This window comes from Salvelinus fontinalis, chromosome 28 (assembly GCF_029448725.1).
Source record: "Salvelinus fontinalis isolate EN_2023a chromosome 28, ASM2944872v1, whole genome shotgun sequence".
In the NCBI taxonomy this organism is placed as follows: domain Eukaryota; kingdom Metazoa; phylum Chordata; class Actinopteri; order Salmoniformes; family Salmonidae; genus Salvelinus; species Salvelinus fontinalis.
This window is the reverse complement of record NC_074692.1, coordinates 39,705,800-39,724,871: the sequence shown is the minus strand read 5'-3', so window position 1 is coordinate 39,724,871 and position 19,072 is coordinate 39,705,800. Positions and strand designations below refer to the sequence as shown.

General features: G+C 44.7%; 1 long non-coding RNA gene across 1 annotated transcript; it reads left to right on the top strand.

The window, feature by feature from the left end:
• The first annotated feature begins 13,611 nt into the window (after positions 1-13,611).
• Positions 13,612-18,630, top strand: LOC129825848 (uncharacterized). The gene is made up of 5 exons (XR_008754953.1): positions 13,612-13,888; positions 15,626-16,593; positions 17,334-17,490; positions 17,651-17,753; positions 17,964-18,630. It is a non-coding gene; the product is annotated as an uncharacterized LOC129825848 (long non-coding RNA).
• Positions 18,631-19,072: the final 442 nt, after the last annotated feature.

Here is a 19,072-nt window from a genome sequence, read left to right as displayed (position 1 = left end):
CAATATTATCCGCGTTACAAACCACTCCCTTCAATATTATCCGCGTTACAAACCACTCCCTTCAATATTATCCACGTTACAAACCACTCCCTTCAATATTATCCACGTTACAAACCACTCCCTTCAATATTATCTGCTTTACAAACCACTCCCTTCCTTATTATCCGCATTACAAACCACTCCCATCCTTATAATCCGCATTACAAACCACTCCTTTCCTTATTATCCGCATTACAAACCACTTCCGTCCTTATAATCCGCATTACAAACCACTCCCGTCCTTATTATCCGCATTACAAACCACTCCCGTCCTTATTATCCGCTTTACAAACCACTCCCTTCCTTATTATCCGCATTACAAACCACTCCCATCCTTATAATCCGCATTACAAACCACTCCCTTCCTTATTATCCGCATTACAAACCACTCCCGTCCTTATAATCCGCATTACAAACCACTCCCGTCCTTATAATCCGCATTACAAACCACTCCCGTCCTTATTATCCGCATTACAAACCACTCCCGTCCTTATAATCCGCATTACAAACCACTCCCGTCCTTATAATCCGCATTACAAACCACTCCCGTCCTTATTATCCGCTTTACAAACCACTCCCGTCCTTATTATCCACATTACAAACCACTCCCGTCCTTATTATCCGCTTTACAAACCACTCCCTTCCTTATTATCCGCATTACAAACCACTCCCATCCTTATAATCCGCATTACAAACCACTCCCTTGTCACGACTTCTGCCGAAGTCGTTGCCTCTCCTTGTCCGGGCGGTGTTCGGCGGTCGACTTCACCGGTCTTCTAGTCATCATCGATCCATTTTTCATTTTTCATTGGTTTTGTCTTGTCTTCCCACACACCTGTTGTCAATCCCATTCATTACCTGTTGTGTATTTAACCCTCTGTTTCCCTTCATGTGTTTGTCAGAGATTGTTCGTTGTCAAGTGTTGTGTGTTCTGTGTATAGGTGTGCTATGGGTCTTCATACCCAGATTTTTGTATTATAATTTTCCGTGAGTGTTATGGAGCTAATTACTGGGACTATTATTAAAGTACTCCATGCTACACTCTATTTTGACTCTCCTGCGCCTGACTTCCTCTGCCACCTATACACGCCATTGTGACAGAATCTCTGACCATAAAAATGAAGTCAGCAGGAGGAGGCACTTCACTAATGGAGGTTGAGGAACGCGTCCTGGAACACGCGGCGGAGATTGACAGTCTGTGCGCTGTCATGGATCGCATTGTCCAGAGTATGGACCGCTGGGAGAGACAGGGAGCTTGTCCAGTACCTCCACCACCCCCTGGAATTCCTTCGAACGTTTTTTCCCCTCCGGAACAGAACAGGATCCAGTTATCCCTACCCACGGGATACAATGGAGATACTGCCAGCTGCCAGGGTTTTCTCCTAAAACTGAACTTGTATCTGGCCACGGTCTCTCCAGTACCAACAGACCGTGAGAAAAGCTTCGCCCTCATCTCCTGCCTTACCGGGAAAGCCCTGGAGTGGGCCAACGCTGTGTGTGGAGAGGATAAGGCGTTGGACCATTTTGAGGAGCTCATCTGCCATTTCCGGAAGGTATTCGACCACCCATCCGAAGGCAGAGCAGCAGGTGAGCTCCTCTATCATCTAAGGCAGGGGAAGAGGAGTGCTCAGGAGTTCGCGTTGGAGTTTAGGACTTTGGCTGCCGGCGCTGGATGGAGCGACAGGGCCCTGATCGACCACTACCGTTGTAGTCTACGCGAGGACGTCCGTCGGGAGCTGGCCTGTAGAGACACCACCCTCAACTTCGACCAACTGGTGGATATGTCCATCAGGCTGGACAACATGCTGGCTACTCGGGGACGTCTAGATCGGGGTCTGGTTGTTCCATCCTCCCGCACTCTCTCTCCCGAACCTATGGAATTGGGAGGGACGGTGCGCAGGGAGACCGGAGGGGGTACCCGCTCGAGCACCATCTATGATCGCAGAGATCACACTGCTGATCGGTGCCGGGTTGGTTCCTCTGGGAATAGAGAAGGCAGGCAGGGCACTCTGGCATCACCCCAGGTGAGTAGGCACCATACTCATCCAGAGCCCTCTGCTGCACTTATGTTTGTCTCTGTCACCTTTCCGGATTTTTCCCTGCATTCCCAGTATAAGGCGCTTGTAGATTCAGGCGCGGCTGGGAATTTCATTAATAAAAATTTAGCTTATAGTTTAGGGATTCCTATTGTTTCTGTGGATATGCCTTTCCCTATTCATGCCTTAGATAGTCGACCAATAGGGTCAGGGTTTATCAGGGAGGTCACCGCACCTTTGTCTATGATAACGCAGGGGGGTCACAAGGAGAAGATTAGTCTTTTCCTTATTGATTCTCCTGCGTATTCTGTGGTGTTAGGCCTACCCTGGTTAACTACTCATAACCCCACTGTTTCTTGGCCACAGAGGGCTCTCACGGGGTGGTCGCGAGAGTGCTCAGGTAGGTGTGTAGGGGTTTCCGTTGGTGCTACTACGGTGGAAAGTCCAGACCAGGTTTCCACCGTGCGCATTCCCCCCGAATATGCCGATTTGGCACTCGCCTTCTGTAAAAAGAAGGCGACTCAATTACCACCCCATCGACAGGGGGATTGTGCGATAGATCTCCTGGTAGACGCTGTATATCCCAGGAGTCACGTGTATCCTCTGTCGCAAGCGGAGACAGTGGCTATGGATAATTATATCTCTGAATCCCTGCGTCAGGGGTTCATTAAGCCATCCATTTCACCCGCCTCTTCGAGTTTCTTTTTTGTGAAGAAGAAGGATGGCGGTTTACGCCCGTGCATTGATTATAGAGACCTTAATAAAATCACGGTAAAATATAGTTACCCGCTACCTTTGATAAATACAGTAATGGAGTCAATGCGCGGGGCCCGCTTCTTCACAAAATTGGATCTCAGGAGTGCGTACAATCTGGTGCGTATTAGGAGGGGTGATGAGTGGAAGACGGCATTTAGCACCACCTCAGGTCATTATGAGTACCTGGTCATGCCATATGGGTTGATGAATGCTCCATCAGTCTTCCAATCGTTTGTAGATGAGATCTTCAGGGACCTGAACGGGCAGGGTGTAGTGGTGTATATCGATGATATTTTGATATACTCTGCTACACGCGCTGAGCATGTGTCCTTGGTGCGCAAGGTGCTTGGTCGCCTGTTGGAGCATGATTTATATGTCAAGGCTGAGAAATGCTTGTTCTTCCAACAATCCATCTCCTTCCTAGGGCATCAGATTACCACTTCAGGAGTGGAGATGAAGAGCGACCGCATTACAGCCGTGCGTAATTGGCCGACTCCAACCACGGTAAAGGAGGTGCAGCGTTTTTTAGGGTTTGCCAATTACTACCGGAGATTTATCCGGGGTTTTGGTCAGGTTGCAGCTCCCATTACCTCACTGCTAAAGGGGGGTCCGGTGCGCTTGCAGTGGTCAGCCGAGGCGAATAGGGCTTTTGGTAAACTGAAGGCTCTGTTTACCTCGGCGCCTGTGTTGGCTCATCCGGATCCCTCTTTGCCATTCATAGTAGAGGTGGACGCATCCGAAGCTGGGATAGGAGCAGGGCTCTCTCAGCGTTCGGGTGTGCCACCGAAGCTTCGCCCCTGTGCTTTCTTTTCGAAGAAGCTCAGCCCGGCGGAGCGTAACTATGATGTGGGGGACCGAGAGCTGTTAGCTGTCGTAAAAGCCTTGAAGGTGTGGAGGCATTGGCTTGAGGGGGCTAATCACCCTTTTCTCATCTGGACTGACCACCGCAATCTGGAGTACATCCGGCAGGCGAAGAGACTAAATCCTCGCCAGGCAAGGTGGGCCATGTTTTTCACTCGTTTTGTGTTTACACTTACTTACAGACCAGGCTCCCAGAACGTCAAGGCAGACGCATTGTCTCGGCTGTATGACACAGAGGAGCGACCCATGGATCCCACTCCCATACTCCCAGAGTCGTGTTTGGTGGCGCCAGTAGTGTGGGAGCTGGACGCGGACATTGAGCGGGCGTCACGTGCAGAGCCCTCTCCTCCTGAGTGTCCAGCTGGTCGTCTGTACGTTCCGTCTGCTGTCCGCGACCGATTGATCTATTGGGCTCACACATCACCCTCCTCTGGTCATCCTGGGATAGGTCGGACGATGCGCTGTCTTGATGGGAGGTACTGGTGGCCCACTTTAGCTAAGGACGTGAGGATTTATGTTTCCTCCTGTTCGGTGTGCGCCCAGTGCAAGGCTCCTAGACACCTGCCTAGAGGTAAGCTTTTACCTTTACCCGTTCCTCAACGGCCGTGGTCGCACCTGTCAGTGGATTTTGTGACTGATCTTCCACCTTCACAGGGTTACACCACGATCCTGGTCGTTGTGGATCGGTTCTCTAAGTCCTGTCGTCTTCTCCCTTTGCCCGGTCTCCCTACGGCCTTACAAACTGCGGAGGCTTTGTTTACACATGTTTTCCGGCATTATGGGGTGCCTGAGGATATAGTGTCTGATCGGGGTCCCCAGTTCACGTCAAGGGTCTGGAAGGCGTTCATGGAACGTCTGGGGATCTCGGTTAGTCTTACCTCAGGTTTTCACCCCGAGAGTAATGGGCAGGTGGAGAGAGTTAACCAGGATGTAGGCAGGTTTCTGCGGTCCTATTGCCAGGACCGGCCAGGGGAGTGGGCGAAGTTCGTGCCCTGGGCAGAGATAGCCCAGAACTCGCTACGTCACTCCTCCACTAACCTTACCCCTTTTCAATGTGTATTAGGGTATCAGCCGGTTCTGGCTCCTTGGCATCAGAGTCAGACCGAAGCTCCTGCGGTGGAAAATTGGTTTCGGCACGCTGAGGAAACTTGGGAGGCAGCCCACGTCCACCTTCAGCGTGCCATAAGGCGCCAGAAAATTGGCGCAGACCGTCGCCGCAGTGAGGCCCCGGTGTTCGTACCAGGGGACAGGGTCTGGCTCTCGACCCGAAACCTGCCCCTCCGCCTGCTCTGCCGGAAGCTGTGTCCGCGGTTTGTGGGGCCGTTTAAAGTCCTGAGGAGAGTGAACGAGGTATGTTATAGATTACAACTGCCCATTAATTACCGTATTAACCCCTCGTTCCATGTGTCTCTCCTCAGGCCGGTGGTGGCTGGCCCGCTCCAGGAGGCTGAAGTGCGTGAAGTTCCTCCGCCTCCTCTAGACATCGAGGGGGTCCCGGCGTACGCTATTCGATCCATTTTGGATTCGAGACGTCGGGCGAGGGGCCTTCAGTACCTCGTGGACTGGGAGGGGTACGGGCCGGAGGAGAGATGCTGGGTTCCGGTGGAGGACGTTTTAGATCCTTCTATGTTAAAAGAATTCCACCGCCTCCATCCGGATCGCCCTGCACCTCGCCCTCCGGGTCGTCCCCGAGGCCGGTGTCGACGCGCTGCTGGAGCCGCGCGTAAGGGGGGGGGGTAATGTTACGACTTCTGCCGAAGTCGTTGCCTCTCCTTGTCCGGGCGGTGTTCGGCGGTCGACTTCACCGGTCTTCTAGTCATCATCGATCCATTTTTCATTTTTCATTGGTTTTGTCTTGTCTTCCCACACACCTGTTGTCAATCCCATTCATTACCTGTTGTGTATTTAACCCTCTGTTTCCCTTCATGTGTTTGTCAGAGATTGTTCGTTGTCAAGTGTTGTGTTTTCTGTGTATAGGTGTGCTATGGGTCTTCATACCCAGATTTTTGTATTATAATTTTCCGTGAGTGTTATGGAGCTAATTACTGGGACTATTATTAAAGTACTCCATGCTACACTCTATTTTGACTCTCCTGCGCCTGACTTCCTCTGCCACCTATACACGCCATTGTGACATCCCTTCCTTATTATCCGCATTACAAACCACTTCCGTCCTTATAATCCGCATTACAAACCACTCCCGTCCTTATTATCCGCATTACAAACTCTCCCGTCCTTATAATCCGCATTACAAACCACTCCCGTCCTTGTTATCCGCATTACAAACCACTCCCGTCCTTGTTATCCGCATTACAAACCACTCCCGCCCTTATAATCCGCATTACAAACCACTCCCTTCCTTATTATCCGCATTACAAACCACTCCCGTCCTTATAATCCGCATTACAAACCACTCCCGTCCTTATTATCCGCATTACAAACCACTCCCGTCCTTATTATCCGCATTACAAACCACTCCCTTCCTTATTATCCGCATTACAAACCACTCCCGTTCTTATAATTCGCATTACAAACCACTCCCTTCAATATTATCCACGTTACAAACCACTCCCGTCCTTATTATCCGCATTACAAACCACTCCCTTCAATATTATCCACGTTACAAACCACTCCCTTCAATATTATCCACGTTACAAACCACTCCCTTCAATATTATCCACGTTACAAATTCTCCCTTCAATATTATCCGCGTTACAAACCACTCCCTTCAATATTATCCACATTACAAACCACTCCCGTCCTTATTATCCGCATTACAAACCACTCCCTTCAATATTATCCACGTTATAAACCACTCCCGTCCTTATTATCCGCATTACAAACCACTCCCTTCAATATTATCCACGTTACAAACCACTCCCTTCAATATTATCCACGTTACAAACCACTCCCTTCAATATTATCCACGTTACAAACCACTCCCTTCAATATTATCCACGTTACAAACCACTCCCTTCAATATTATCCACGTTACAAAAAACTCCCTTTAAATATTATCCACGTTACAAACCACTCCCTTCAATATTATCCACGTTACAAAAAACTCCCTTCAATATTATCCGCGTTACAAACCACTCCCTTCAATATTATCCACGTTACAAACCACTCCCTTCAATATTATCCACGTTACAAACCACTCCCTTCAATATTATCCGCGTTACAAACCACTCCCTTCAATATTATTCACGTTACAAACCACTCCCTTCAATATTATCCGCGTTACAAACCACTCCCTTCAATATTATCCGCGTTACAAACCACTCCCTTCCTTATAATCCGCATTACAAACCACTCCAATCCTTATTATACGCATTACAAACCACTCCCGTCCTTATAATCCGCATTACAAACCACTCCCTTCCTTATTATCCACATTACAAACCACTCCCTTCCTTATAATCCGCATTACAAACCACTCCCTTCCTTATTATCCGCATTACAAACCACTCCCATTATTATAATCTGCATTACAAACCACTCCCTTCCTTATTATCCGCATCACAAACCACCCCCTTATTATCCTCATTACAAACCACTCCCTTCCTTATTATCCGCATTACAAACCACTCCCTTCCTTATTATCCGCATTACAAACCACTCCCTTCCTTATTATCCGCATTACAAACCACTTCCGTCCTTATTATCCGCATTACAAACCACTCCCGTCCTTATTATCCGCATTACAAACCACTCCCTTCCTTATTATCCGCATTACAAACCACTCCCTTCCTTATTATCCGCATTACAAACCACTTCCGTCCTTATTATCCGCATTACAAACCACTCCCGTCCTTATTATCCGCATTACAAATCACTCCCTTCCTTATTATCCGCATTACAAACCACTCCCGTCCTTATTATCCGCATTACAAACCACTCCCTTCCTTATTATCCGCATTACAAACCACTCCCGTCCTTATTATCCGCATTACAAACCACTCCCTTCCTTATAATCCGCATTACAAACCACTCCCGTCCTTATTATCCGCATTACAAATCACTCCCTTCCTTATTATCCGCATTACAAACCACTCCCGTCCTTATTATCCGCATTACAAACCACTCCCTTCCTTATAATCCGCATTACAAACCACTCCCTTCTTTATTATCCACGTTACAAACCACTCCCGTCCTTATTATCCGCGTAACAAACCACTCCCTTCCTTATTATCCACGTTACAAACCACTCCCGTCCTTATTATCCGCATTACAAACCACTCCCGTCCTTACAATCCGCATTACAAACCACTCCCTTCCTTATTATCCGCATTACAAACCACTCCCGTCCTTATTATCCGCATTACAAACCACTCCCGTCCTTATTATCCGCATTACAAACCACTCCCGTCCTTACAATCCGCATTACAAACCACTCCCTTCCTTATTATCCGCATTACAAACCACTCCCTTCCTTATTATCCGCATTACAAACCACTCCCGTCCTTGTTATCCGCATTACAAACCACTCCCGTCCTTACAATCCGCATTACAAGCCACTCCCTTCCTTATTATCCGCATTACAAACCACTCCCGTCCTTATAATCCGCATTATAAACCACTCCCGTCCTTATAATCCGCATTACAAACCACTCCCGTCCTTATTATCCGCATTACAAACCACTCCCTTCCTTATTATCCGCATTACAAACCACTCCCGTCCTTATAATCCGCATTATAAACGACTCCCGTCCTTATAATCCGCATTACAAACCACTCCCTTCCTTGTTATCCGCATTACAAACCACCCCCTTCCTTATAATCCGCATTACAAACCACTCCCTTCCTTATAATCCGCATTACAAATCACTCCCTTCAATATTATCCGCGTTACAAACCACTCCCTTCAATATTATCCACGTTACAAACCACTCCCTTCAATATTATCCACGTTACAAACCACTCCCTTCAATATTATCCACGTTACAAACCACTCCCTTCAATATTATCCGCGTTACAAACCACTCCCTTCAATATTATCCGCGTTACAAACCACTCCCTTCAATATTATCCGCGTTACAAACCACTCCCTTCAATATTATCCACGTTATAAACCACTCCCTTCAATATTATCTGCTTTACAAACCACTCCCTTCCTTATTATCCGCATTACAAACCACTCCCATCCTTATAATCCGCATTACAAACCACTCCCTTCCTTATTATCCGCATTACAAACCACTTCCGTCCTTATAATCCACATTACAAACCACTCCCGTCCTTATTATCCGCATTACAAACCACTCCCGTCCTTATAATCCGCATTACAAACCACTCCCGTCCTTATAATCCGCATTACAAACCACTCCCTTCCTTGTTATCCGCATTACAAACCACCCCCTTCCTTATAATCCGCATTACAAACCACTCCCTTCCTTATAATCCGCATTACAAATCACTCCCTTCAATATTATCCGCGTTACAAACCACTCCCTTCAATATTATCCACGTTACAAACCACTCCCTTCAATATTATCCACGTTACAAACCACTCCCTTCAATATTATCCACGTTACAAACCACTCCCTTCAATATTATCCGCGTTACAAACCACTCCCTTCAATATTATCCGCGTTACAAACCACTCCCGTCCTTATTATCCGCTTTACAAACCACTCCCGTCCTTATTATCCGCTTTACAAACCACTCCCATCCTTATTATCCGCATTACAAACCACTCCCGTCCTTATTATCCGCTTTACAAACCACTCCCTTCCTTATTATCCGCATTACAAACCACTCCCATCCTTATAATCCGCATTACAAACCACTCCCTTCCTTATTATCCGCATTACAAACCACTTCCGTCCTTATAATCCGCATTACAAACCACTCCCGTCCTTATTATCCGCATTACAAACCACTCCCGTCCTTATAATCCGCATTACAAACCACTCCCGTCCTTGTTATCCGCATTACAAACCACTCCCGTCCTTGTTATCCGCATTACAAACCACTCCCGTCCTTATAATCCGCATTACAAACCACTCCCTTCCTTATTATCCGCATTACAAACCACTCCCGTCCTTATTATCCGCATTACAAACCACTCCCGTCCTTATTATCCGCATTACAAACCACTCCCTTCCTTATTATCCGCATTACAAACCACTCCCTTCAATATTATCCACGTTACAAACCACTCCCTTCCTTCCTTATTATCCGCATTACAAACCACTCCCGTCCTTATTATCCGCATTACAAACCACTCCCTTCAATATTATCCACGTTACAAACCACTCCCTTCAATATTATCCACGTTACAAACCACTCCCTTCAATATTATCCACGTTACAAATTCTCCCTTCAATATTATTCGCGTTACAAACCACTCCCTTCAATATTATCCACATTACAAACCACTCCCGTCCTTATTATCCGCATTACAAACCACTCCCTTCAATATTATCCACGTTATAAACCACTCCCGTCCTTATTATCCGCATTACAAACCACTCCCTTCAATATTATCCACGTTACAAACCACTCCCTTCAATATTATCCACGTTACAAACCACTCCCTTCAATATTATCCACGTTACAAACCACTCCCTTCAATATTATCCACGTTACAAACGACTCCCTTCAATATTATCCACGTTACAAAAAACTCCCTTCAATATTATCCACGTTACAAACCACTCCCTTCAATATTATCCACGTTACAAAAAACTCCCTTCAATATTATCCGCGTTACAAACCACTCCCTTCAATATTATCCACGTTACAAACCACTCCCTTCAATATTATCCACGTTACAAACCACTCCCTTCCTTATTATCTGCTTTACAAACCACTCCCTTCAATATTATCCACGTTACAAACCACTCCCTTCAATATTATCCGCGTTACAAACCACTCCCTTCAATATTATCCACTTTACAAACCACTCCCTTCAATATTATCCACGTTACAAACCACTCCCTTCAATATTATCCACGTTACAAACCACTCCCTTCAATATTATTCACGTTACAAACCACTCCCTTCAATATTATCCGCGTTACAAACCACTCCCTTCAATATTATCCGCGTTACAAACCACTCCCTTCAATATTATCCACTTTACAAACCACTCCCTTCAATATTATTCACGTTACAAACCACTCCCTTCAATATTATCCGCGTTACAAACCACTCCCTTCAATATTATCCGCGTTACAAACCACTCCCTTCAATATTATCCGCGTTACAAACCACACCCTTCAATATTATTCGCGTTACAAACCACTCCCTTCAATATTATCCGCGTTACAAACCACTCCCTTCAATATTATCTGCTTTACAAACCACTCCCTTCAATATTATCCACGTTACAAACCACTCCCTTCAATATTATCCGCGATACAAACCACTCCCTTCAATATTATCCACGTTACAAACCACTCCCTTCAATATTATCCACGTTACAAACCACTCCCTTCAATATTATCCACGTTACAAACCACTCCCTTCAATATTATCCACGTTACAAACCACTCCCTTCAATATTATTCACGTTACAAACCACTCCCTTCAATATTATCCACGTTACAAACCACTCCCTTCAATATTATCCGCGTTACAAACCACTCCCTTCAATATTATCCGCGTTACAAACCACTCCCTTCAATATTATCCACGTTACAAACCACTCCCGTCAATATTATCCACGTTACAAACCACTCCCTTCAATATTATCCACGTAACAAACCACTCCCTTCAATATTATCCACGTTACAAACCACTCCCTTCAATATTATCCACGTTACAAACCACTCCCTTCAATATTATTCACTTTACAAACCACTCCCTTCAATATTATCCACGTTACAAACCACTCCCTTCAATATTATCCACGTTACAAACCACTCCCTTCATTGTTATCTGCTTTACAAACCACTCCCTTCAATATTATCCACGTTACAAACCACTCCCTTTAATATTATCCACGTTACAAACCACTCCCTTCATTATTATCAAAACGGAGATGGAAAGTGTAGGCTAATGCAGGTTTTGATGTTAATTTGGATGGGGGGTTTATAGCTTTGCACAGCGACAGATCAGTCTAATCAAGGTGAAGACAATTACAACAGGCATTCCAGTGTTTGAACTTCTAACGCGGCCGCATGGGATTTGTCAGATTATAAAGTCGGGTGTGTCCGTGATAAGCTAACAAGGAGCTCCTCCGACACAGCCAAAACAACCACTATGTGGATGTCGGCTAGCATGGATCTGATAGAATCCTTAGACTCAGTCTATTTGAAAGAGTTGTAAAATACACTAAGTAAATAGAATGTAACCGCAGCATTCCTCCTCTCCTCTCCTCTCCTCTCCTCTCCTCATAATTGTGTGGAAACGGTGCATTTCCACTGGGGATCATATGGCAAGTGGTAAGAGTGTGACGGCTGCACTAAAACACAGGTAAGGCACCAAACCATTCATCAGAAGTCCTGACCGTGAGCTCCACTAAACTCATGCTTTGATTCATGAATGGCAACCAATGTTGTGATATACAGTACCTTCAGAAAGAATTCATACAACATTTTGTTGTGTTACAGCCTAAATTGAAAATGGATTAAATATTTTTTTTCCCCCTCACCAGGTCACATAATACCCCATAGTATCAAAGTGAAAACATGTTTTTATAAATTGTTGCACATTTATTGAAAATGTATTACTGTCACGAATATCACCGAAGGTGGCTCCCCTTCCTGACCGCTCGGCGGTCGTCGTCGCCGGTCTACTAGCTGCCACCGATCCCTTTTTCCTTTTCGTTTGTTTTTGTCTAATTGGTTTCACCTGTTCCTTGTTGGGTTTTTGGGGTGGGTACTATTTAAGTTCCTTTAACCCGCTTGTGTTTGTGCGGGCTTGTTGTTATTGTACGTAGGAGGTGTATTGTTGATTTTGGGTTTTCGCTGTCCGGTTTATGTAACAGGGGTTTTTGGGTTGTGTTTGCGCCTGTGTTTTGGCTTCACCCATTTTTGTACCTGTTCCTGTTTACTGTGGACATTATAGCGTTTTTTCCCGTGAAACTTCTGCTCTCTGCGCCTGACTCCACACCCATCATTCTCCTGACGTTACAATTACAGAAATATCTCATGTACATAAGTATTCACACCGCTGAGTCAATACATGTTAGAATAACATTAGGTCGTGATTAAGCTGTGAGTATTTCTGAGTAAGTCTCTAAGAGCTTTGCACACCTGGATTGTACAATATTTGCACAAAATTCTTCAAGCTCTGTCAAGTTGACTGTTGATTATTGCTAGACAACCATTTTAAAATCTTGTCATAGCTTTTCAACCAGATTTAAGTCAAAACTATAATTAGGCCGCTCAGGAACATCAATGTCATCTCGGTAAGCAACTCAAGTGTATATTTGGCCTTATCTTTTAGGTTATTGTCCTGCTGAATGGTGAATTTGTCTTCCAATGACTTTTGGAAAGCAGACTGAATCAGGTGTTCCTCTAGGATTTTGCCTGCGCTTAGCTCTATTCCGTTTCTTTGTATCTTAACAAACTCCCTAGTCCTTGAAGATGACAAGCATACCCCTAACATCATGCAGTCACCACCATTCTTGAAAATATGGAGAGCGGTACTCAGTGATGTGTTTAGTTTAGATTTGCTTTAAAACTGCAACATTTTCTCTATGTCCCATGACAAAATGTGTAGAATTGAAGGAAATTAAAGGTAAATTGTTTTTCAACGAGGTGGAGGGGAGGGGGGTGTGAAGAGTGACCTGACCTGTATTATAGTGGTCTACTTCTACCAAGGGTTACGTTTTATTTAATTTTCCACAATTTACTTGATATTCATTGTTTCTCCTCTCACACCTCTTCTTCCAGATATGATAATTACATTTTTGAAAACAGTGTTAAAAGTAGCCTATTGTGACACTGTTGTTTTTTTGCTGCATAGAAGAACGACATGGAGTTGGCTCAGTTCCATAACAATGCCAGAGGATACCGTTCTATGTCTGAGAAGGTTCTGGAAGGTTCTGGCCACGTTCCCCACCATGTACGACTACGTCAGCTATAGGACAGTGGTGAAAAGGTTTGAAACCCATTACCTGTCTGAGGGGACTCTGGGCGAACTCTTCCACGCCTTACTCAGCATCGACAAGAAACAGAGAAACTGTAACGGTTCTCGTCCTCTTCGTCTGAGGAATAGCAAGGATCGGACCAATACGCAGCGTGGTAAGTGACCAGTTTAATGTATTAAAACTGAACACTGAAAAATACAAAATAACAAAGTGAATAATACCGAAATCCGAAACAGTCCTGAAATGTGAAACAAACACTACAACAGGAAACAATCACCCACAACACACAATGAAAAACAGGCTTCCTAAATATGGCTCCCAATCAGAGACAACGACTGACACCTGCCTCTGATTGAGATCCATACTAGGCCCAACACATAGAAATCTAACAGAACAAAACAATAGAAAACAACATAGAATTCCCACCCCAACTCACACCCTGACCAAACTAAAATAAAGACATAAAAAAAGGAACTAAGGTCAGAATGTGACAGAAACAGATGGGTGCGACAACTCAGGCAACTCCTGCTGAGACTGGATCAGCTCCAGCTGAGACCGAGGCTGTCCTAATATAGACACCTCAGACGTATCATTCTAGTGACATACAGTAGCAGTGGGAGTAACAGAGTGCCGTGGCTAGAACATGTCATCTCTGTTGGTTACACTGCTGGCCCCAATGGCAGTGGGTTGGAGCATGGTGCCCCACAACAGATGGTGTACAAGACTTTAAAAAAACAAAGTATATAATAATGGTTTAATAATGGCCATCAGAGCTTTTTGATGTCCTTGGAACCCACCTTTATATAGTATCGTTTGATTCTAGCATTTGGCTGGACACCAAAGTAATGGTGAAAGTGACATATAGTGTAACTGTATGAGCTGCAGCTAAAGTGTCTACTGCATTGGAATCCCTGTATTTATACCATGGCATGGTTGAATACTTGTTTCTGACTGGCTTGAAGGGGATTCTAGAGAGTGAATTATTTCCCTATAACACATGCTATATTTGCACGGTAGAGTTCAATGGCTATCAGAAAGCAACAGGATGATGACGTTGGACTAGCGACTTTATCCCTACCTACAGTACCAGTAAAAAGTTTGGACACACCTACTCATTCCAGGGTTTTTCTTATTTGTACTATTTTCTACATTGTAGAAGAATAGCGAAGACATCAAAACTATGAAATAACACCTATGCAATCATGTAGTAACCAAAAAAGTGTAAACATCCTGCGAACCTTTAAAGTACAGACTAAATGTGTTCTGGGAGCATTCTTGTAACATCAAGTGAATGTTTTTTGCACCCTAGAAGAATCATTGTATAATCAGCCGCACAACTGGACCATTTTTTGTGTGTTTTGAGAACACCTTTTGTGATGTCCCTACAATGTTCCCACCAGACTGTGCTCACAACCTAATTAAACATTCTGTGAACCTTAAAAGAACAGACTAAATGTGTTCTGGGAACGGTCTTGCAACATCAGCAGAATGTTTCATACAACCCTTGTATAATCATCAGCACTACTGGACAGTTTTTGTGTTATGAGAACATTTGCTACAACCTAACAAATGTTCTGGGAACTTTCACAGAACCAATTTTAGTTTGCTGGGAAAACATTACTGGTACATTGTGTTATTACCTGTAAACCTAATAAGAACTTTTGTGGAATGCTCTGTGGTGGTTGTTACAGATGTTATGCACAACCTTTGAGTGAACTTAATGGGAATCTTAGCTAATGTTCTGGGAATGTTTTCGGTTTGTTGGGAAGATTATTGGCATCATTGCTTGAGGAAAAATTGTTAATTACATACAAAGGTAGAGTAAAAAAAGCTGTGGAAAACGCTTGCTATATTATTCATCCCATGTTGTGTGTGGTGTGCATGTTTCCAGATGAGGCCTCTGTATGAGCTGGTAAAGGAGGTGCAGTGTGCTGGCGTGAATAGGCTCCATCTGAAGACGGCCATAGAGCAGTACCTGAATGAAAGGCACCCTTGCTTCTGCCAGCCCTGTAAGAACATCAGCCTGGTGGTGATAGAGGGGGATGAGTGTAAATACATCTGTAAACCTGGTACAGACTGGCCTGTGAGAAGGGAAAGGAGGTAGAGGGTAGGTAACATTTTACATGTCGTGTGGATACTCCAGATGACGGTATTTGTGTATTTATTTCTGGGTGCTTGCAGACATACTGTACATTCACATACAGATATATGCATAACCTCTCTCTCCATCCTTCCTTTCACTCTCCTTGTTTCGTTCACCACAACCCAACATTCAACCATTATTTCCCTCCCTCCCTAATGGCTGATCCATGGCAGCTGGTCCTGCTGGTCTGGCTAGACTTACTGCTCTGTAAGTCAGAGGTCACGAACCCGCACATGCAGTACTCATGCCCCTCAGAGAGGCTGCCATCACTGCAACGGGGAGGCCAGGGTGACGACAGGCTGCCATAGCAACCGAGACATGCAATACATCCTGTCAGAATTATTGCAGCTTCTGTTGACTTTAGTGATAAGACTTTATACATGAACACAACACAACAAATACATGAAATGGACTGTATACATAGCACCTTCACAAAGTACTTCTGCAGGCCAAAGTGCTAATCAGGCAAGCGCTAACAAAGACAGTGTTGGAAAAGCATGGCAGGAGCAACACATTGCTGTCTTCTATTAATTCAGCCTTCATATTACCCTGCTGTTACCTTACTGAACGTCCGTTTGGTGTACGCCTGTTTGTTTGTTTGTTTACTTGTTTGTTTGTTTACTTCCAGGACCATGGAGCCTCAGTGCTTTGCCCTGACCCTCTCACCTCGAGAGACCTGAGGAAGCACACCTCCTCTCCCTAATGGCTATGTCGTGGTAAGAATGGATGGACAGACAGTCACTATACTACTGCCTGTTTCCTTCAGTGCTGCTGCTGCTGGAGAGCTTTTCATTTTTAATTTTTTTATTTATTTCACCTTTATTTAACCAGGTAGGCTAGTTGAGAACAAGTTCTCATTTACAACTGCGACCTGGCCAAGATAAAGCAAAGCTACAGGGCATATAGACGTTTGCTCTAAACTCGCACTAACACAACTGTGAATGAACTAATCACCATGCATTTGCACTGGGCTGGCTCCAAAAGCTTGTACAACACCCTAGTCTACCATGTAGTCGTTTCAGTCTGTTTGTTATAATGCAGTTGTTGTAAGTTCCTCCATTAGTAGAGATCACAATCTGGAAAGTTTTGACTGTGTTTGACCATCATTTGTGCTGTTAAACTCAGGATCCAAAAAATGTGTATATGGTGAACAGTAAGATTTAATACACCTGCATGGAGGGCTGCCATCTGATTGGAATTAGAACCGCAGAGTGCACTGGTGATCAGATATGGAGCACAGCTCCAAAAGAGTGCAAGTTGTGCTTCAATGACGTCACACACACACACACACACACACACACACACACACACACACACACACACACACACACACACACACACACACACACACACACACACACACACACACACACACACACACACACACACACACACACACACACACACACACACACCCATCATTAAGATTGTTCCCTCATCTTCTGCCATGCTCCAGGTGTCATGTCCCATCCCTTCAAAATGATGTCACAGTCTCCCACTTATGACATAGGAGAAATGATCCCTCTATCCTACCCTGAGGGGAGACACATAGTGGGAGACATAGAGATCCTCTGGGTCACCGGACCCCAATACCATCACATACTATCACCAGGGTAGGTTACCTTGATTCAGCTGCATTTCACAAACACCATACCCAGTTCCACCAATCTGGAGATGTATCCATTCTGCAACTTTTACCTTCTGGTATTCTCTCCCCTCAGAAATTCTAATTAAGTATGGTCTTTGTTTTCCTTCTTTCCTTTATGAATCCAGCACCAAAAACGCTCAATCCCCTTGATGGCCCAGCAGTGCAATGCAAACCATGGGAGAAACTCGCAGAAAACGAATGGATCTGTAAAATGGCTTATGATTGCGCGTACGTTTTACCAACCTTTGTGGCACCTTTTGACTGCATATTCTAACTATGATCTATGCTTTAGCTATGATAAATTCTATAATATTCCCTTAGACACAGATATAAGATCAGCTCAGCCTCCACAAGTTCAAATCTTGATCATCAGGAGAGCAAACACAAAACTGACCTAATTTCAGCGGTTTCAAGGTTTCATGTTGCTCTTTTGTCCAGATCATCTCAAGAAGTGTGTGCCACCAACTCTGAGAGGGGTCGGAAAGACAGACTGAGCGTGTGCGAGATACACACCCTGCAGTGTGCTACAACTTGACAGAGGACAGCACCTGCCAGTGGCCAACCCACACAACTTCACCCTAAACTGAGTGACTGCCAGCTGTGGGAGACCTGTGATGGTACAACTCAACACTTCAGTTTTTTTGTGTGTGTGCTTACATGGGCACGCGCGTGCGAATGAGCGTGTGTGTGTGTGTTTGCGTGTGTGTGTGCAAACTGCACCAGATCTCAAGGACATTTTCCTTGTCCTATTTTCCTTGTCTCATTCCAACAGGACAAACAAACAGGTGTCGCTGTGAGGACAGGGTTGAGTGCTCAGACCCAGGGTTGAGTCTGTGTGTCCGTCTAGGGACTGAGGCTGACAGTGCTACCCAGACGCTGAGCGAGTGTGAGGCAGGACTGAGGAGATGTAAATGGGAGAAGGTGTCCGTTGGCAGCAGACTGCCCTGTGGCGCCTAAGGACACAAGAGAATGGTCTCCTCTCCTCCGACTCAGCATGTCTGTGATAATGACAGAAAATACCCTCCACTCATTTTGTCTCATCTCTGTTAATTTTACATGACTCTTCAAACGCACTGCTTCAAAGACATTAAAGCAATATAAATCATACATTAGTGTGGAATTCATAATACATATTTTTGTTCCAATAAACAAAAAAAAGTCACAACAGTAGAGTAAGAACTAAGGGCTCTATTCAGTCTGTATTGATGAAACGTTACAGATTGCGTGATAGAAATGAAATGGTAGTTTCCTATTGAACCGACATCGGTAGTGTCTGCCGTAAATGCAGTCTCTGCTAATGCAGGAACATTGCCTTTAAATTTAATTCACGCTGTAACGCTGAATTTCCCTGATACGGATTGAATAGAACCCTAATTCTACTTGACCCATGTATAAAATTACCTCATCCAATTTAGAGTTACATACATTGCATTCGGAAAGTATTCAGACCAATTGACTTTTTCACATTTTGTTACATTACAGCCTTATTCTAAAAAAAAAAATTCTCATCAAGCTACAAACAATAACCCATAATAACTAAGCAACTA